Raw genomic sequence first — 22,666 nt, 5'->3', positions numbered from 1 at the left:
ATTTCTTGTGTTGTATCCATGGAAATCACTATTGAACTTAAAGAATGTTTTGATGTAATCTGGCAAGAGGTTATTGTTACATAAATACATAAATATAAGAATTTGAAATGCATGAATATCATAAAATGTTAATACATTCAATTCAACAAATAGAGGATTCGTATGGGCAAGGTAAGGAGCATGAGACATAATTCTTATTGCACGTTTTTGTAAAATATATAATCTATCAATGCGAATGCTACTTGCACTTCCCCAGGCTAGAATACCATAATTGAGGTATGGATATACAATGGCATAATACATTAGTTTTAAAATCTCCTTGGGAAATGATCTTAATCTTTACATTATTCCTATATTTTTGGCAAGCTTATTGCACAGATTATCAATATGATTTTTCCATGTAAACTTATTATCTATTGTTACTTCTAAAATTTTTACTGACGTTACACACTTAATATCTGTATTGCACATTCTAATTGAAAGACTACCTGGTAAAAATAAATTACTAAAAATCATATAATTGGTTTTGGCAAGATTAACTATCATTTTGTTTGCATAAAACCACTCAGATATTAATTCAAGTTCAGAATTGAATAAATTGTGTAAAACATGATAGTTTGTATGAGATAAAAACAGACTAGTGTCGTCAGCAAACATAATACAATGTAATAAGTTGGATACTTTACTAAGATCATTAATAAAGAGGAGAAACAAGAGCGGTCCTAAAATAGAACCCTGATGAACCCCACATGAGATAATCTTAAGCTGTGATTTGCATTTGGATATTTCAACATATTGTTTTCTGTTGGATAAATAACTTTTAAATAATTTAAGTACATTACCTCTTATGCCATACAATTCTAGTTTGTTCAATAAAATAGCGTGATCAACTGTATCGAAAGCCTTCTTCAAATCTAAAAAAAATAAATAAAAAAATAAAAAATAAAAACATTGCTATCAAATATTTCTTATTATCAAGAGCGTTGGTAACAGTATGGACAAAATCAATAAGAGCGATTTTGACATCTTTAATACGAAAATCTAACTTTGTGCTATATTTTGACATACATGTAATAGTAAAAAATACTTACAAATGTCGTCTATTTCCATTTCATTTTCTTTCTTTTTCTCCCCATTTTCTTGGTCATGAAAATTTTGGCGGCTCCATCGTCCTAAAGCCCCCCCCCTTGAATTTCGTACGCCACTGATAGAATGAAAATTATCCGTCTATGAAATCAAAGGCATGGCTTAACATTGAAAAAAATCTTAGTTGCAAGGTTCCATAGTTGTCGTTTGTGTCTGTTGTATGCTATCAAAAGGAAGCCCAGAAAAATAATCGCTCCCCAAGATCATTATTTAGTGCTTTATCATTTCATAACATAAAGTTTATTGTATTTTTCACCAGGATATTTAGTAATTGGCGATTTTCAGTACTTTATCAGAGGGAAGCTAACTAATAAGATCTGTTCATCCATAGCTGTCCCCATCCACAATACATTTGAATGTGTTATGTTTAAAGCAATGTATTATGGTATTAAGTGCATTTATGTTTTCCATTGATATGAACGATATCCAGTACAACATGAATTTCAAAGTTCTCTATTTCGTGAATAAGACCCGTGTAATAAAATTACAATCACATGCTGGCAAATGACTTATTTCACTTTTTTTTGGGGGGGGGGGTGGGAGGGGGTAATATCATATATTGATATTCCATGTTTTCTTTTTTAGAAATATATTGATTTCGATAGAAACTGGCTTATACTGCTTAGAAATTGCTTTGTGGCTTTACCTCCAATAGTCTAGCTATTCAAGAATCTTTCAGTACTAATGCTCCATAGATCTCTAATTTTGACTTCTTAAAAATGAGCTATCAAAAACTATTAAATTATTAACCTAAACTGAGGTTGCTAATCTTGTTATGCGGGGCGGTGCAAGGTCGCGGGCGCAGTGAGGTGACAGTCCTATGTGATTTTGCAATATTTTTTTTAAAAAGAGGTCTGAATGGAGAAAACATGAAAAGACCAAGGATGGGGAGGGGGGCAGGAGGTTAAGCTGCATGGGTCGCGTAAGTCTACATGTATACAGGTGGTATATGATCGTCCATTTGAGAGAAGAAAAAAATAAGACAACATATTTTCACTCCAAACTGAAGGAAATGTTGGTCAAGAAAAATTTGACAAGTCCCTCATCCCCGCCAACAAAAGTTTTCTCTTCAGAACGAGGGTGCTTTTGCTCAAGAAAAATTCGACAAGCAAAATAAAAAGAAAATGTTTTAACTTCCGCAGCACTCCTGCTTCCCGGGGACGTGGTTACAACCGGGAATAAGAAAGTCTAGTTTACAAAAACGTGATTCTTATATGGTATGATAAAAAACTAATATATTAATTTGCTATCATAACTCATCAATTGTTATCACATACTAAAGCCCTACACAAAGTTTAATCATATTTTTGTTGTAATTGTTAATGAAATAAAGACACAATTTTTTTTTCATTGTTGGCCTCCGACCATGCTGGTCTACATGTGACTTTCTTTTATCATTAATTGAATCGCGGTGATTTGCATCCCTCGGCTGTAATGCCTTCGGCAAACGTTCCCCAACTCTTTCTACAACGAGGAGTCGAAAAGTTATTACAAATACATCATAGATTAAAGATAAAATAGCAACAAAGGAGGAGAACGACACTGAAAAAAAAATCAGAAGGTGTCCTTAGAGAACCTTGCTCTAAGGAGTTATAATTGACACAATAGAGACTGAATACTAGTATACAAAAGTGTTGTAATGACATCCATTGGTGTATTTGTTTATCAAAACTGAACACCCCAAAATTAAACACCGAAGAAACACACTGTTAAAACACTGGTGTTTATTTAACACCAGCCCGGAATCTAGATATGTCCACACCAGAGAAGTGTTAAACAACACCAGTTTGGTTTTGATCTAACACCAGATAGGTGTTTATACAACACCAATTAGTATTAAAACCGCATCGGTTTGATTCCAAACTGGTATTGTTTCAATACTTCTCTGGTGTAGACATATACAGATTCCGGGCTGGTGTTAAATCAACACCTGAGTTTTGCAGTGCATGACTGGTATGCTCTTCTAACTCTATGAACTACACTGATTTTTTTTTGTGCTTTATAATGACGCGATCAGATACGACCTCAATCATCCACCCCTCTTTGTTTGCAAAGCTGCATTAAGCTAATAGTCCGGGGTACGCAGTGGTATATACCATAGACCTAACTTTTATTTTGGAGCTGTATAGACATGTATTTTACCATTTTCTGGCGAACGTATTCACACAGCAAAAACTGTGGTGTTAACCGGTGTACATAGAGGACCACACTAGTTATTTTACTCCGGTGTTAAATTGATGGTGTTAGTTTAACACCTATAGGTGTTATTACAACACCTTTGGTTGTTACATTTACACTATTTGGTGTTATGTTCAATCTCTAGGGTGTAATTTTAACACCTCGGGGTGTGGTCCTCTATTAACACCAACTGGTGTCAGTTTTAACACCACAGTTCTTACAGTGGCATGTTTGTGTGTGGGGAGGGGGGGGGGGGCTAATACGCATGTATAATGTAATTATACATTTACTATAAGAAACACACCTCATTCCTGTTATAAAACATTCGATCAACAACTGAATGATTCGTTTGTAATTGAGGGGTGTGTCGCTCAATGATTGGTTGATATTTGTAGTATTGAAACTGTGCAACAATAATATTTTCTATGACATGGCGGAGCGGAGGTTAATGATAACGTCAATATGTCGTTTATACTATATAAGTTATGGGCGTTGGTAAGGGAATTAATCTCAACGATTTTGTTCCTTCTTTTTGTTTTCAACTTGGTGATTTTCAATGTATTGTCTGTTAAATTGAACAGACGTCGGCGTGGTTGCTCTCCTTACGAAAATAATAATAACAGAAACAGTTATAGGGCGCTTAAGTAGGGGGTTTTCTAAGCGCACTGTTCCCTGTTCATAACTTAATAAAACAAAATTGGCACAATAATATAATAAATTATATGAATCAAATCATGTGCACCTTCAACAGCCGAAAACAAGTTCATTACAGAGAATCATCTACAAAATATTTTTATTTATAATGAATTTTTATATTTCATTACTCTAGTGTACATTAAGAGCCCATAAACAATTTTGATTATCGTGTCCAGTTTTACTCAGCCGTATGAAGAGTCTTGGCGCTAAGCACGAGGCGGGATGATTTGAGTGAGTGGGTGAGTTTGTTGTGTGAGCGCGCGTGTGTGTGCGTGTGGACATGATTTCATGAGAATTGTTCTCGGTGTGTGAGAAAGGAAATTTGTGTTTTTAAGCGATAGGGTGTGTTTCATACGCTTTTCTTGATACAAGCCTTCTTTTTTTCTATCGAAAATGAATGATTTTGAATACGTCCCCACCCAGAATATTTGAATATACGTGTATATACGAAATTTAGCAATGAATCTTTGTATTTACATATGTTTTTTTTTCTGTTTTTATTACAACAAATTGAAATAAATCACAAAATTTAAAAATGATTATTGGGTGATTGCAAATCACAAAAACACAAGTTAGTTACACACAAAAAAACAATTTACATATGTTTCTAAGATCGATGTGCTCTATAATGATCTATTCAATCAATTAATCATCATATTTGTGGCAAATCTTCTCTTCAATGAATATCTGTTGACATGTTTTTTCAAGTTCGTGCACACAATGAAAACACATTCCTTTTTTATATCATGAAGCTATTTGCATAAAACACTGCATTATTGGTTTGGTTTTATTTGCCGTCTACAAGTCACAGCAACATACATTGTACAAAATATTAAAACTAAGTATATAAGCAGTGTTTAAGCACTTAAAAAGAAGCGGATGGATCGCTCTATTCAGAGCCATTGATATAATGGCTCTAGTCTTCCTAGAGGTCCAGTCAACGTAACATGAGAAATAATATACAATAATGATGAAAAGTATTTGAATAATTATGAATTAGAAACAAAATATATACTGCGCATGAGTTTATCTTAAAAAAAAAAAGAAGTGAGATATTCTAACCAGATTAATGCGATCAGTTTTTGTGTATCCATGCTGGTGAACATGTGAAATTCTTCATATCTAGATCATCTCGATCATTGCGTATAAATTTCCAGGTTTTGATTGAGGATAGTGGAAATTAAAGTAAGCTGCATTTTTCGTCTCCTATCCGTTCAGAGTACGCCTACGCTATGCGTGTGCAAACGTCTGTATTTCATGGTGTGATCTTAGGATACAGTAAAGCAACAAATTTTGAGGGGCCAGAATTATGGGGCAAAATTTCTAAAACGTTTTGACATCTTTAATACAAAAATCTAATTTTGTGATAGATTTTGACATACATGTAATAGTAAAAAATACTATCAAATGTCGTCCATTTCCATTTCATTTTCCTTCTTTTTCTCCCCATTTTATTGGTCATGAAAATTTTGGCGGCTCCATCGTCCCAAAGCCTGCCCCTTGAATGTCGTACGCCACTGAATAAAAATTATCCGTCTATGAAATCAAAGGCATGGCTTAACATAAAAAAAAATCTTAGTTGCAAGGTTCCACAGTTGTCGTTTGTGTCTGTTATATGTAATAAAAAAAAAGCCCAGAAAAAATCACTCCCCAAGATCATTATTTAGTGCTTTAAAATTGAAATATATCAAATAACACAATTTTCATTTCATAACATAAAATTTGTTATATTTTCACCAGGAGATTTAGTTATTGGCGATTTTCAGTACTTTATCAGAAGGAAGCTAACTAATAAGACTTGTTCATCCATAGCTGTCCCAATCCACAATACATTTGAATGTGTTATGTTTAAAGCAATGTATTATGGTATTAAGTGCATTTATGTTTTCCATTGATATGAACGATATCCAGTACAACATGAATTTCAAAGTTCTCTATTTCGTGAATAAGACCCTTGTAATAAAATTACGATCACATGCTGGCAAATGACTTATTTCACTTTTTTTTTGGGGGGGGGGGGGTGGGAGGGGGTAGTATCATATATTGATCTTCCATGTTTTTTGTTTCAGAAATATATTGATTTCGATAGAAACTGGCTTATACTGCTTAGAAATTGCTCTGTGCCTTTACCTCCAATAGTCTAGCTATTCAAGAATCTTTTAGTACTAATGCTCCATAGATCCCTAATTTTGACTTCTTAAAAATAAGCTATTAAAAACTATTAAATTATTAACCTAAACTGAGGTTGCTAATCTTGTTATGCGGGGCGGTGCAAGGTCGGGGGCGCAGTGAGGTGACAGTCCTATGTGATTTCGCAATTTATTTTTAAAAAGAGGTCTGAATGGAGAAAACATGAAAAGACCAAGGATGGGGAGGGGGGCAGGAGGTTAAGCTGCATGGGTCGCGTAAGTCTACATGTATACAGGTGGTATATGATCGTTCATTTGAGAGAAAAAAAAATAAGACAAAATATTTTCACTCCAAACTGAAGGAAATGTTGGTCAAGAAAAATTTGACAAGTCCCTCATCCCCGCCAACAAAAGTTTTCTCTCCAGAACGAGGGTGCTTTTGCTCTAGAAAAATTCGACAAGAAAAATAACAAGAAAATGTTTTTAACTTCCGCAGCACTCCTGCTTCCCGGGGACGTGGTTACGACCGGGAATAAGAAAGTCTAGTTTACAAAAACGTGATTCTTATATGGTATGATAAAAAGCTAATAAAGCTAATATATTAATTTGCTATCATAAGTCATCAATTGTTATCATATACTAAAGTCCATCATAAAGTTTAATCATATATTTGTTGTAATTGTTAATGAAATAAAGACACAATTTTTTTTCATTGTTGGCCTCCGACCATGCTGGTCTACATGTGACTTTCTTTTATCATTAATTGAATCGCGTGATTTGCATCCCTCGGCTGAAATGCCTTCGTGCAAACGTTCCCCATCTCTTTCTACAACGAGGAGTCGAAAAGTTATTACAAATACATCATAGATTAAAGATAAAATAGCAGCAAAGGAGGAGAACGACACTGAAAAAAATCAGAAGGTCTCCTTAGAGAACCTTGCTCTAAGGAGTTATAATTGACACCATAGAGATTGAATACTAGTATACAAAAGTGTTGTAATGACGCCCATTGGTGTATTTGTTTATTAAAACTTAACACCCCAAAATTAAACACCGAAGAAACACACTGTTAAAACACTGGTGTTCATTTAACACCAGCCCGGAATCTATTATGTCCACACCAGAGAAGTGTTAAACAACACCAGTTTGGTTTTGATCTAACACCAGATAGGTGTTTATACAACACCAATTAGTATTAAAAGCGCATCGGTTTGATTCCAAACTGGTGTTGTATCAATACTTCTCTGGTGTAGATATATACAGATTCCGGTCTGGTGTTAAATCAACACCTGAGTTTTGCAGTGCATGACTGATATGGTCTTCTAGCTCTATGTACACCACTGAATTTTTTTGTTGCTTTATAATGACACGATCAGATATGACATCAATCATCCACCCCTCTTTAAGCTAGTAATGTCCGGGGATCGCAGTGGTATATACCATAGACCTAACTTTTATTTTGGAGTTGTATATATAGACATGTATTTTACCATTTTCTGGCGAACATATTCATGTTTGTGTGTGGGGAGGGGGAGGGGCTAATACGCATGTATAATGTAATTATACATTTACTATAAGAAACACACCTCATTCCTGTTATAAAACATTTGATCAACAACTTACTGATTCGTTTGTAATTGAGGGGTGTGTCGCTCAATGATTGGTTGATATTTGTAGTATTTAAACTGTGTAACAATCAGATTTCCTATGACATGGCGAAGCGGAGGTTAATGATAACGTCAATATGTCGTTTATACTATATAATTTATGGGCGTTGGTAAGGGAATTAATCTCAACGATTGTTTTCCTTCTCTTTGTTTTCAACTTGGTGATTTTCAATGTATTGTCTGTTTAACTGAACAGACGTCGGCGTGGTTGATCTCCTTACGAAAATAATAATAACAGAAACAGTTATAGGGCGCTTAATTAGGGGGTTTTCTAAGCGCACTGTTCCCTGTTCATAACTTAATAAAACAAAATTGGCACAATAATATAATAAATTATATGAATCAAATCATGTGCACCTTCAACAGCCGAAAACTAGTTCATTACAGAGAATCATCTACAAAAAAATTACATTTATAATGAATTTTTATATTTCATCACTCTAGTGTACACTAAGAGCCCATAAACAATTTTGATTATCGTGTCCAGTTTTATTCAGCCGTATGAAGAGTCTTGGCGCTAAGCACGAGGCGGGATGATTTGAGTGAGTGGGTGAGTTTGTTGTGTGAGCGCGCGTGTGTGTGCGTGTGGACATGATTTCATGAGAATTGTTCTCGCTGTGTGAGAAAGGAAATTTGTGTTTCTTAGTGATAGGGTGTGTTTCATACGCTTTCTTGATACAAGCCTTCTTTTTTTTCTATCGAAAATGAATGATTTTGAATACGTCCCCACCATGCACACCCAGAATATTTGAATATACGTGTATATACGAAATTTAGCAATGAATCTTTTTTTCTATAAAGTTTTTATTGGGTTTTTATAATTTTGTATAACAAATCACATATAATTAATACAAGTAATTCAAAATATAACAAAATAAATAAATAAGAAAAGAAAAAAAAGCAGCATACACATTATTAGTTTACATAAGAAAAAGTACAGCTTGTCAACAGATAATACTTGATAAACATGTAGTAAAAGCAGTCACTTTGTCTCTTCTAAGTATTCCTCATCCCCTATAGTATAGTAAAGGCAAGAATGTAATAGCAGAGTGATAAAAATCAGGTGATTCACCTATTAATATTATTAAAGATTCAACAAAATTCCATCCTCAGAAGGCATATTAAGATTTTCTTCAGTTACAAAAATTGATGATAGAATATCTTACAACTTAAATATCCATTTCCGAAAATGGCTTGTAAGTTTATTATTTTTCTTGGCAATACGATATTTTTAGCAATGAATCTTTGTATTTACATATGTTTCTTAGATCGATGTGCTTTATAATGATCTATTCAATCAATTAATCATCATATGTGTGGCAAATCTTCTCTTCAATGAATATCTGTTGACATGTTTTTTTCAAGTTCGCGCACACAATGAAAACACATTCCTTTTTTATATCATGAAGCTATTTGCTTAAAACGCTGCATTATTGGTTTTGTTTTGTTTTATTTGCCGTCTACAAGTCACAGCAAAATACATTGTACAAAATATTAAAACTAAGTACTGTATATAAGCATATAAAAAGAAGCGGATGGATCGCTCTATTCAGAGCCATTGATATAATGGCTCTGGTCTTCCTAGAGGTCCAATCAAAGTAACACGAGAAATAATATACAATAAAGATGAAAAGTATTTGAATAATTATGAATTACAAACAAAATATATACTGCGTATGAGATTATCTTAAAAAAAAAGAAGTGAGATATTCTAACCAGATTAATGCGATCAGTTTTTGTATATCCATGCTGGTAAACATGTGAAATTCTTCATATCTAGATCATCTCGATCATTGCGTATAAATTTCCAGGTTATGATTGAGGAAAGTGGAAATTAAAGTAAAGTGCATTTTAAGTCTCCTATCCGTTCAGAGTACTCCTACGCTATGCGTGTGCAAACGTCTGTGTTTCATGGTGTGGTCTTAGGGTACAGAAGAGCAACAAATTTTGAGGGGCCAGAATTATGAGGCAAAATTTCTAAAACGTTTTGACATCTTTAATACAAAAATCTAATTTTGTGATAGATTTTGACATACATGTAATAGTAAAAAATACTATCAAATGTCGTCCATTTCCATTTAATTTTCTTTCTTTTTCTCCCCATTTTCTTAGTCATGAAAATTTTGGCGGCTCCATCGTCCCAAAGCCTGCCCCTTGAATTTCGTACGCCACTGATAGAATACAAATTATCCGTCTATGAAATCAAAGGCATGGCTTAACATTGAAAAATATCTTAGTTGCAAGGTTCCACAGTTGTCGTTTGTGTCTGTTGTATGTTATCAAAAGGAAGCCCAGAAAAATAATCGCTCCCCAAGATCATTATTTAGTGCTTTATCATTTCATAATATAAAGTTTATTATATTTTTCACCAGGAGATTTAGTAATTGGCGATTTTCAGTACTTTATCAGAGGGAAGCTAACTAATAAAGACTTGTTCATCCATAGCTGTCCCCATCCACAATACATTTGAATGTGTTATGTTTAAAGCAATGTATTATGGTATTAAGTGCATTTATGTTTTCCATTGATATGAACGATATCCAGTACAACATGAATTTCAAAGTTCACTATATCGTGAATAAGACGCTTGTAATAATTCCAGTCACATGCTGGCAAATGACTTATTTCACATTTTTTTTTGGGGGGGGGGGTGGGAGGGGGTAATATCATATATTGATATTCCATGTTTTCTGTTTCAGAAATATATTGATTTCGATAGAAACTGGCTTATACTGTTTTGAAATTGCTATGTGCCTTTACCTCCAATAGTCTAGCTATTCAAGAATTTTTCAGTACTAATGCTCCATAGATCCCTAATTTTGACTTCTTAAAAATAAACTATTAAAAACTATTAAATTGTTAACCTAAACTGAGGTTGCTAATCTTGTTATGCGGGGCTGTGCAAGGTCGGGGGCGCAGTGAGGTGACAGTCCTATGTGATTTTGCAATATTAAAAAAAAAAAAGTCTGAATGGAGAAAAACATGAAAATACCAAGGATGGGGGGGGGGGGGGTTGGAGGTTAAGCTGCATGGGTCGCGTAAGTCTACATGTATACAGGTGGTATATGATCGTTCATTTGAGAGAGAAAAAAATAAGACAAAATACTTTCACTCCAAACTGAAGGAAATGTTGGTCAAGAAAAATTTGACAAGTCCCTCATCCCCGCCAACAAAAGTTTTCTCTCCAGAACGAGGGTGCTTTTGCTCAAGAAAAATTCGACAAGCAAAATAAAAAGAACATTTTTTAACTTCCGCAGCACTCCTGCTTCCCGGGGACGTGGTTACGACCGGGAATAAGAAAGTCTAGTTTACAAAAACGTGATTCTTATATGGTATGATAAAAAACTAATATATTAATTTGCTATCATAACTCATCAATTGTTATCATATACTAAAGCCCTACACAAAGTTTAATCATCTATTTGTTGTAACTGTTAATGAAATAAAGACACAATTTTTTTTCATTGTTGGCCTCCGACCATGCTGGTCTACATGTGACTTTCTTTTATCATTAATTGAATCGCGGTGATTTGCATCCCTCGGCTGTAATGCCTTCGTGCAAACGTTCCCCAACTCTTTCTACAACGAGGAGTCGAAAAGTTATTACAAATACATCATAGATTAAAGATAAAATAGCAGCAAAGGAGGAGAACGACACTGAAAAAAAAATCAGAAGGTGTCCTTAGAGAACCTTGCTCTAAGGACTTATAATTGACACAATAAAGATTGAATACTAGTATACAAAAGTGTTGTAATGACACACATTGGTGTATTTGTTTATTAAAACTTAACACCCCAAAATTAAACACCAAAAAAACACACTGTTAAAACACTGGTATTAATTTAACACCAGCCCGGAATCTAGATATGTCCACACCAGAGAAGTGTTAAACAACACCAGTTTGGTTTTGATCTAACACCAGATAGGTGTTTATACAACACCAATTAGTATTAAAACCGCATCGGTTTTATTCCAAACTGATGTTGTTTCAATACTTCTCTGGTGTAGACATATCTAGATTCCGGGCTGGTGTTAAATCAACACCTGAGTTTTGCAGTGCATGACCGGTATGCTCTTCTAGCTCTATGTACACCACTGAATTTTTTTTTTTGCTTTATAATGACACGATCGGATATGACCTCAATCATCCACCCCTCTTTAAGCTAGTAATGTCTGGGGATCGCAGTGGTATATACCATAGACCTAACTTTTATTTTGGAGTTGTATAATATATAGACATGTATTTTACCATTTTCTGGCGGACATATTCATGTTTGTGCGTGGGGAGGGGGACGGGCTAATACGCATGTATAATGTAATTATACATTTACTATAAGAAACACACATCATTCCTGTTATAAAACATTCGATCAACAACTTAATGATTCGTTTGTAATTGAGGGGTGTGTCGCTCAATGATTGGTTGATATTTGTAGTATTGAAACTGTGCAACAATAATATTTTATATGACATGGCGGAGCGGAGGTTAATGATAACGTCAATATGTCGTTTATACTATATAATTTATGGGCGTTGTTAAGAATTTGGTAAGGGAATTAATCTCAACGATTTTGTTCCTTCTCTTTGTTTTCAACTTGGTGATTTTCAATGTATTGTCTGTTTAACTGAACAGACGTCGGCGTGGTTGCTCTCCTTACGAAAATAATAACAGAAACAGTTATAGGGCGCTTAATTAGGGGTTTTTCTAAGCGCACTGTTCCCTGTTCATAACTTAATAAAACAAAATTGGCACAATGATATAATAAATTATATGAATCAAATTATGTGCACCTTCAACAGCCGAAAACTAGTTCATTACAGAGAATCATCTACAAAAATTTTTTATTTATAATGAATTTTTATATTTCATCACTCTAGTGTACACTAAGAGCCCATAAACAAGTTTGATTATCGTGTCCAGTTTTATTCAGCAGTATGAAGAGTCTTGGCGCTAAGCACGAGGCGGGATGATTTGAGTGAGTGGGTGAGTTTGTTGTGTGAGCGCGCGTGTGTGTGCGTGTGGACATGATTTCATGAGAATTGTTCTCGGTGTGTGAGAAAGGAAATTTGTGTTTTTAAGTGATACGGTGTGTTTCATACGCTTTTCTTGATGCAAGCCTTCTTTCTTTTCTATCGAAAATGAATGATTTTGAATACGTCCCCACTCAGAATATTTGAATATACGTGTATATACGAAATTTAGCAATGAATCTTTTTTTTTAAAGTTTTTATTGGGTTTTCATAATTTTGTATAACAAATCACATATAATTAATACAAGTAATTTAAAATATAACAGAATAAATAAATAAGAAAAGAACAAAAAGCAGCATACACATTATTAGTTTACATTAAAAAAAGTACAGCTTGTCAACAGATAATACTTGATAAACATGTAGTAAAAGCAGTCACTTTGTCTCTTCTAAGTATTCCTCATCCCCTATAGTATAGTAAAGGCAAGAATGTAATAGCAGAGTGATAAAAATCAGGTGATTCACCTATTATTAAAGATTCAACAAAATTCCATCCTCAGAAGGCATATTAAGATTTTCTTCAGTTACAAAAATTGATGAAAGAATATCTTACAACTTAAATCTCCATTTCCGAAAATGGCTTGTAAGTTTATTATTTTTCTCCGCAATACGATATTTTTAGCAATGAATTTTTGTATTTCTTAGATCGATGTGCTTTATAATGATCTATTCAATCAATTAGTCATCATATATGTGGCAAATCTTCTCTTCAATGCATATCGTGTTGACATGTTTTTTCAAGTTCGTGCACACAATGAAAACACATTCCTTTTTTATATCATGAAGCTATTTGCATAAAACACTGCATTATTGGTTTGGTTTGGTTTTATTTGCCGTCTACAAGACACAGCAAAATACATTGTTCCAAATGTTTAAACTATATATATATATAAAAACACTTAATTAGAAGCGGATGGATTGCTCTATTCAGAGTCATTGATATAATGGCTTTCGTCTTCCTAGAGGTCCAATCAAAGTAACATGAGAAATAATATACAATAATGATGAAAAGTATTTGAATAATTATGAATTGGAAACAAAATATATACTGCGCATGAGTTTATCTAAAAAAAAAAGAAATGAGATATTCTAACCAGATTAATGCGATCAGTTTTTGTATATCCATGCTGGTGAACATGTGAAATTCTTCATATCTAGATCATCTCGATCATTGCGTATAAATTTCCATGTTATGATTGAGGATAGTGGAAATTAAAGTAAAATGCGTTTTAAGTCTCCTATCCGTTCAGAGTACGCCTACGCTATGCGTGTGCAAACGTCTGTATTTCATGGTGTGATCTTAGGATACAGTAGAGCAACAAATTTTGAGGGGCCAGAATTATGGGGCAAAATTTCTAAAACGTTTTGACATCTTTAATACAAAAATCTAATTTTGTGATAGATTTTGACATTCATGTAATAGTAAAAAATACTATCAAATGTCGTCCATTTCCATTTCATTTTCTTTCTTTTTCTCCCCATTTTCTTGGTCATGAAAATTTTGGCGGCTCCATCGTCCCAAAGCCTGCCCCTTGAATTTCGTATAATAAAAAATATCCGTCTATGAAATCAAAGGCATGGCTTAACAATAAAAAAAATCTTAGTTGCAAGGTTCCACAGTTGTCGTTTGTGTCTGTTGTATGTTATAAAAAGGAAGCCCAGAAAAAAATCGCTCCCCAAGATCATTATTTAGTGCTTTATAATTGAAATATATTAAATAACAAAATTTTCATTTCATAACATAAAATTTGTTATATTTTTCACCAGGAGATTTAATAATTGACGATTTTCAGTACTTTATCAGAGGGAAGCTAACTAATAAGACTTGTTCATCCATAGCTGTCCCCATCCACAATACATTTGAATGTGTTATTTTTAAAGCAATGTATTAAGGTATTAAGTGCATTTATGTTTTCCATCGATATGAACGATATCCAGTACATCATGAATTTCAAAGTTCTCTATTTCGTGAATAAGACCCTTGTAATAAAATTACGATCACATGCTGGCAAATGACTTATTTCACTTGTTTTTTTTTTTTTTTGGGGGGGGGGGGGTGAGAGGGGGTAGTATCATATATTGATATTCCATGTTTTCTGTTTCAGAAATATATTGATTTCGATAGAAACTGGCTTATACTGTTTTGAAATTGCTTTGTGCCTTTTCCTCCAATAGTCTAGCTATTCAAGAATCTTTCAGTACTAATGCTCCATCGATCCCTAATTTTGACTTCTTAAAAACTATTAAAAACTATTAGATTATTAACCTAAACTTAGGTTGCTAATCTTGTTATGCGGGGCGGTGCAAGGTCAGGGGCGCAGTGAGGTGACAGTCCTATGTGATTTTGCAATATTTTTTTTTAAAGAAGTCTGAATGGAGAAAAACATGAAAAGACCAAAGATGGGGAGGGGGGCAGGAGGTTAAGCTGCATGGGTCGCGTAAGTCTACATGTATACAGGTGGTATATGATCGTTCATTTGAGAGAAAAAAAAATAAGACAAAATATTTTCACTCCAAACTGAAGGAAATGTTGGTCAAGAAAAATTTGACAAGTCCCTCATCCCCGCCAACAAAAGTTTTCTCTTCAGAACGAGGGTGCTTTTGCTCAAGAAAAATTCGACAAGCAAAATAAAAAGAAAATGTTTTAACTTCCGCAGCACTCCTGCTTCCCGGCGCGTGGTTACGACCGGGAATAAGAAAGTCTAGTTTACAAAAACGTGATTCTTATATGGTATGATAAAAAACTAATATATTAATTTGCTATCATAACTCATCAATTGTTATCATATACTAAAGCCCTACACAAAGTTTAATCATATTTTTGTTGTAATTGTTAATGAAATAAAGACACATTTTTTTTTTCATTGTTGGCCTCCGACCATGCTGGTCTACATGTGACTTTCTTTTATCATTAATTGAATCGCGGTGATTTGCATCCCTCGGCTGTAATGCATTCGTGCAAACGTTCCCCAACTCTTTCTACAACGAAGAGTCGAAAAGTTATTACAAATACATCATAGATTAAAGATAAAATAGCAACAAAGGAGGAGAACGACACTGAAAAAAAAATCAGAAGGTGTCCTTAGAGAACCTTGCTCTAAGGAGTTATAATTGACACAATAGAGACTGAATACTAGTATACAAAAGTGTTGTAATGACATCCATTGGTGTATTTGTTTATTAAAACTTAACACCCCAAAATTAAACACCGAAGAAACACACTGTTAAAACACTGGTGTTTATTTAACACCAGCCCGGAATCTAGATATGTCCACACCAGAGAAGTGTTAAACAACACCAGTTTGGTTTTGATCTAACACCAGATAGGTGTTTATACAACACCAATTAGTATTAAAACCGCATCGGTTTGATTCCAAACTGGTATTGTTTCAATACTTCTCTGGTGTAGAAATATACAGATTCCGGGCTGGTGTTAAATCAACACCTGAGTTTTGCAGTGCATGACTGGTATGCTCTTCTAACTCTATGAACTCCACTGATTTTTTTTTTTGCTTTATAATGACGCGATCAGATACGACCTCAATCATCCACCCCTCTTTGTTTGCAAAGCTGCATTAAGCTAATAGTCCGGGGTACGCAGTGGTATATACCATAGACCTAACTTTTATTTTGGAGCTGTATAGACATGTATTTTACCATTTTCTGGCGAACGTATTCACACAGCAAAAACTGTGGTGTTAACCGGTGTACATAGAGGACCACACTAGTTATTTTACTCCGGTGTTAAATTGATGGTGTTAGTTTAACACATATAGGTGTTATTACAACACCTTTGGTTGTTACATTTACACTCTTTGGTGTTATGTTCAATCTCTAGGGTGTAATTTTAACACCTCGGGGTGTGGTCCTCTATTAACACCAACTGGTGTCAGTTTTAACACCACAGTTTTTACAGTGGCATGTTTTCTGTGTGGGGAGGGGGGGGGGGGCTAATACGCATGTATAATGTAATTATACATTTACTATAAGAAACACACCTCATTCCTGTTATAAAACATTCGATCAACAACTGAATGATTCGTTTGTAATTGAGGGGTGTGTCGCTCAATGATTGGTTGATATTTGTAGTATTGAAACTGTGCAACAATAATATTTTCTATGACATGGCGGAGCGGAGGTTAATGATAACGTCAATATGTCGTTTATACTATATAATTTATGGGCGTTGGTAAGGGAATTAATCTCAACGATTTTGTTCCTTCTCTTTGTTTTCAACTTGGTTTTTTGAATGTATTGTCTGTTTAACTGAACAGACGTCGGCGTGGTTGCTCTCCTTACGAAAATAATAATAACAGAAACAGTTATCGGGCGCTTAATTAGGGGGTTTTCTAAGCGCACTGTTCCCTGTTCATAACTTAATAAAACAAAATTGGCACAATAATATAATAAATTATATGAATCAAATCATGTGCACCTTTAACAGCCGAAAACTAGGTCATTACAGAGAATCATCTATCAAATATTTACATTTATAATGAATTTTTATATTTCATCACTCTAGTGTACACTAAGAGCCCATAAACAATTTTGATTATCGTGTCCAGTTTTATTCAGCCGTATGAAGAGTCTTGGCGCTAAGCACGAGGCGGGATGATTTGAGTGAGTGGGTGAGTTTGTTGTGTGAGCGCGCGTGTGTGTGCGTGTGGACATGATTTCATGAAAATTGTTCTCGGTGTGTGAGAAAGGAAATTTGTGTTTTTAAGTGATAAGGTGTGTTTTATACGCTTTTCTTGATACAAGCTTTCTTTTTTTATATCGAAAATGAATGATTTTGAATACGTCCCCACTCAGAATATTTGAATATACGTGTATATACGAAATTTAGCAATGAATCTTTTTTTTTATAAAGTTTTTATTGGGTTTTCATAATTTTGTATAACAAATCACATATAATTAATACAAGTAATTTGAAATATAACAGAATAAATAAATAAGAAAAGAAAAAAAAAGCAGCATACACATTATTAGTTTACATTAGAAAAAGTACAGCTTATCAACAGATAATACTTGATAGACATGTAGTAAAAGCAGTCACTTTGTCTCTTCTAAGTATTCCTTATCCCTATATAGTAAAGGCAAGAATATAATAACAGAGGGATAAAAATCAGGTGATTCAACTATTATTAAAGATTCAACGAAATTCCATCCTCAGAAGGCATATTAAGATTTTCTTCAGTTACAAAAATTGATGATAGAATATCTTACAACTTAAATCTCCATTTTCGAAAAAGGCTTGTAAGTTTATTATTTTTCTTGGCAATACGATATTTTTAGCAATGAATCTTTTTATTTACATATGTTTCTTAGATCGATGTGCTTTATAATGATATATTCAATCAATTAATCATCATATTTGTGACACATCTTCTCTTCATTGCATATCGTGTTGACATATTTTTTCAAGTTCGTGCACACAATGAAAACACATTCCTTTTTTATATCATGAAGCTATTTGGATAAAACGCTGCATTATTGGTTTGGTTTGGTTTTATTTGCCGCCTACAAGTCACGGCGAATTACATTGTCAAAAATATTAAAACTAAATATATAAGCACTTAAAAAGAAGCGGATGGATCGCTCTATTCAGAGCCATTGATCTCTTCCTAGAGGTCCAATCAAAGTAACATGAGAAAATACATACAATAATGATGAAAAGTATTTGAATAATTATGACTTAGAAACAAAATGTATACTGCGCACGAGATTATCTTTAAAAAAAAGAAGTGAGATATTCTAACCAGATTAATGCGATCAGTTTTTGTATATCCATGCTGGTGAACATGTGAAATTCTTCATATCTAGATCATCTCGATCATTGCGTATAAATTTCCAGGTTTTGATTGAGGATAGTGGAAATTAAAGTAAACTGCATTTTTCGTCTCCTATCCGTTCAGAGTACGCCTACGCTATGCGTGTGCAAACGTCTGTTTCATGGTGTGGTCTTAGGGTACAGTAAAACAACAAATTTTGAGGAGCCAGGATTATGGGGCAAAATTTCTAAAACGTTTTGACATCTTTGTACAAACTTCTAATTTTGTGATAGATTTTGACATACATGTAATAGTAAAAAATACTATCAAATGTCGTCCATTTCCATTTCATTTTCTTTCTTTTCCTCCCCATTTTCTTGGTCATGAAAAGTTTGACGGCTCCATCGTCCCAAAGCCTGCCCCTTGAATTTCGTACGCCACTGATTATAAAAATTATCCGTCTATGAAATCAAAGGCATGGCTTAACATTGAAAAAAATCTTAGTTGCAAGGTTCCACAGTTGTCGTTTGTGTCTGTTGTATGTTATCAAAAGGAAGCCCAGAAAAATAATCGCTCCCCAAGATCATTATTTAGTGCTTTATCATTTCATAACATAAAGTTTATTATATTTTTCACCAGGAGATTTAGTAATTGGCGATTTTCAGTACTTTATCAGAGGGAAGCTAACTAATAAGACTTTTTCATTTATAGCTGTCCCCATCCACAATACATTTGAATGTGTTATTTTTAAAGCAATGTATTATGGTATTAAGTGCATTTATGTTTTCCATTGATATGAACGATATCCAGTACAACACGAATTTCAAAGTTCTCTATTTCGTGAATAAGACCCTTGTAATAAAATTACAATCACATGCTGGCAAATGACTTATTTCACTTGTTTGGTTTTTTTTTTGGGGGGGAGGTGGGAGGGGGTAATATCATATATTGAGATTCCATGTTTTCTGTTTCAGAAATATATTGATTTCGATAGAAACTAGCTTATACTGCTTAGAAATTGCTTTGTGCCTTTACCTCCAATAGTCTAGCTATTCAAGAATCTTTCAGTACTAATGCTCCATAGATCCCTAATTTTGACTTCTTAAAAATAAGCTATTACAAACTATTAAATCATTAACCTAAACTGAGGTTGCTAATCTTGTTATGCGGGGCGGTGCAAGGTCGGGGGCGCTGTGAGGTGACAGTCCTATGTGATTTTGCAATACTTTTTTTTTTAAAGAGGTCTGAATGGAGAAAACGTGAAAAGACCAAGGATGGGGGGGGGGGGGCAGGAGGTTAAGCTGCATGGGTCGCGTAAGTCTACATGTATACAGGTGGTATATGATCGTCCATTTGAGAGAAGAACAAAAATAAGACAAAATATTTTCACTCCAAACTGAAGGAAATGTTGGTCAAGAAAAATTTGACAAGTCCCACATCCCCGCCAACAAAAGTTTTCTCTTCAGAACGAGGGTGCTTTTGCTCAAGAAAAATTCGACAAGCAAAATAAAAAGAAAATGTTTTAACTTCCGCAGCACTCCTGCTTCTCGGGGACGTGGTTACGACCGGGAATAAGAAAGTCTAGTTTACAAAAACGTGATTCTTATATGGTATGATAAAAAACTAATATATTAAGTTGCTATCATAACTCATCAATTGTTATCATATACTAAAGCCCTACACCAAAGTTTAATCATATATTTGTTGTAATTGTTAATGTAATAAAGACACATTTTCATATTTGACCTCTGACCATGCTTGTCTACACGTGACTTTCTTTTATCATTAATTGAATCGCGGTGATTTGCATCCCTCGGCTGTAGCCTTGGTGCAAACGTTCCCCAACCCTTTCTACAACGAGGAGTCGAAAAGTTATTACAAATACATCGTAGATTATGAAAAAATAACAGCACAGGAGGAGAACGACACTGAAAAAACAAACATCAGAAGGTGTCCCTAGAGAACCTTGCTCTAAGGAATTTTAATTTACACCATAAAGATTGAATATACAAAGGTGTTGTAATGATACCCATTGGTGTATTTGTTTATTAAAACTTAACACCCCAAAATTATACACCGAAGAAATACACTGTTAAAACACTGGTGTTAATTTAACACCAGCCCGGAATCTAGATATGTCCACACCAGAGAAGTGTTAAACAACGCCAGTTTGGTTTTGATCTAACACCAGATAGGTGTTTATACAACACCAATTAGTATGAAAACCGCATCGGTTTGATTCCAAACGGGTGTTGTTTCAATACTTCTCTGGTGTAGGCATATACAGATTCCGGGCTGGTGTTAAATCAACACCTGAGTTTTGCAGTGCATGACTGGTATGCTCTTCTAGTTCTATGTACACCACTGACATTTTTTTTTTTGCTTTATAATGACACGATCAGATATGACCTCAATCATCCACCCCTCTTTAATGTCTAGGGAACGCAGTGGTATATACCATAGACCTAACTTTTATTTTGGAGTTGTATATATAGACCTGTATTTTACCATTTTCTGGCGAACATATTCATGTTTGTGTGTGGGAGGGGGAGGGGCTAATACGCATGTATAATGTAATTATACATTTACTATAAGGAATATACCTCATTCCTGTTATAAAACATTCGATCAACAACTTAATGATTCGCTTGTAATTGAGGGGTGTGTCGCTCAATGATTGGTTGATATTTGTAGTATTAAAACTGTGCAACAATAATATTTTCTATGACATGGCGGAGCGGAGGTTAATGATAACGTCAATATGTCGTTTATACTATATAATTTATGGGCGTTGGTAAGGGAACTAATCTCAACGATTTTTTTTCCTTCTCTTTGTTTTCAACTTGGTGATTTTCAATGTATTTTCTGATAAACTGAACAGACGTCGGCGTGGTTGCTCTCCTTACGAAAATAATAATAACATAAACAGTTATAGGGCGCTTAATTAGGGGGTTTTCTAAGCGCAATGTTCCCTGTTCATAACTTAATAAAACAAATTTGCACAATGATATGATAAAATATATGAATCAAAATCATGTGCACCTTCAACAGCCGAAAACTAGATCATTACAGAGAATCATTTATCAAATCTATTTCATCATTCTAGTGTACACTAAGAGCCCATAAACAATTTTGATTATCGTGTCCAGTTTTATTCAGCCGTATAAAGAGTCTGGACACTAAGCACGGTGCCAATGATAAGGCGGGATGATTTGAGCATGGACCTGGTCCATGATTTGAGTGAGTGTGTGAGTTTGTTGTGTGAGTGCGCGTGTGGACATGATTTCATGAGAATTTTTCTCGGTGTGTGAGAAAGGAAATTTGTGTTTTTAAGTGATAGGGTGTGTTTCATACGCTTTTCTTGATACAAGCCTTCTTTTTTTTTCTATCGAAAATGAATGATTTTCATTACGTCCCCACTCAGAATATTTGAATATACGTGTAAATACGAAGTTTAGCAATGAATCTTTGTATTTACATATGTTTCTTAGATCGATGTGCTTTATAATGATCTATTCAATCAATTAATCATCATATTTGGGGCACATCTTCTCTTCAATGCATATCGTGTTGACATATTTTTTCAAGTTCGTGCACACAATGAAAACACATTCCTTTTTTATATATCGTGAAGCTATTAGCATAAACCACTGCATTATTGGTTTGGTTTGGTTTTATTTGCCGTCTACAAGTCACAGCAAAATACAATGTACAAAATATCAAAACTAAATATATAAGCACTTAAAAAGAAGCGGATGGATCGCTCTATTCAGAGCCATTGATATAATGGCTCTCGTCTTCCTAGAAGTCCAATCAAAGTAACATGAAAAATAATATACAATAATGATGAAAAGTATTTGAATAAATATGGATTAGAAACAAAATATATACTGCGCCTGAGATTATCTTTAAAAAAAAGAAGTGAGATATTCTAACCAGATTAATGCGATCAGTTTTGTATAACCATGCTGGTGAACATGTGAGATTCTTCATATCTAGATCATCTCGATCATTGCGTATAAAATTTCCATGTTATGATTGAGGATA

This window comes from Lytechinus pictus, chromosome 13, assembly GCF_037042905.1.
Source record: "Lytechinus pictus isolate F3 Inbred chromosome 13, Lp3.0, whole genome shotgun sequence".
Classification (NCBI taxonomy): domain Eukaryota; kingdom Metazoa; phylum Echinodermata; class Echinoidea; order Temnopleuroida; family Toxopneustidae; genus Lytechinus; species Lytechinus pictus.
The sequence above is the reverse complement of the archived record's forward strand: the minus strand, read 5'-3'. Positions refer to the sequence as shown.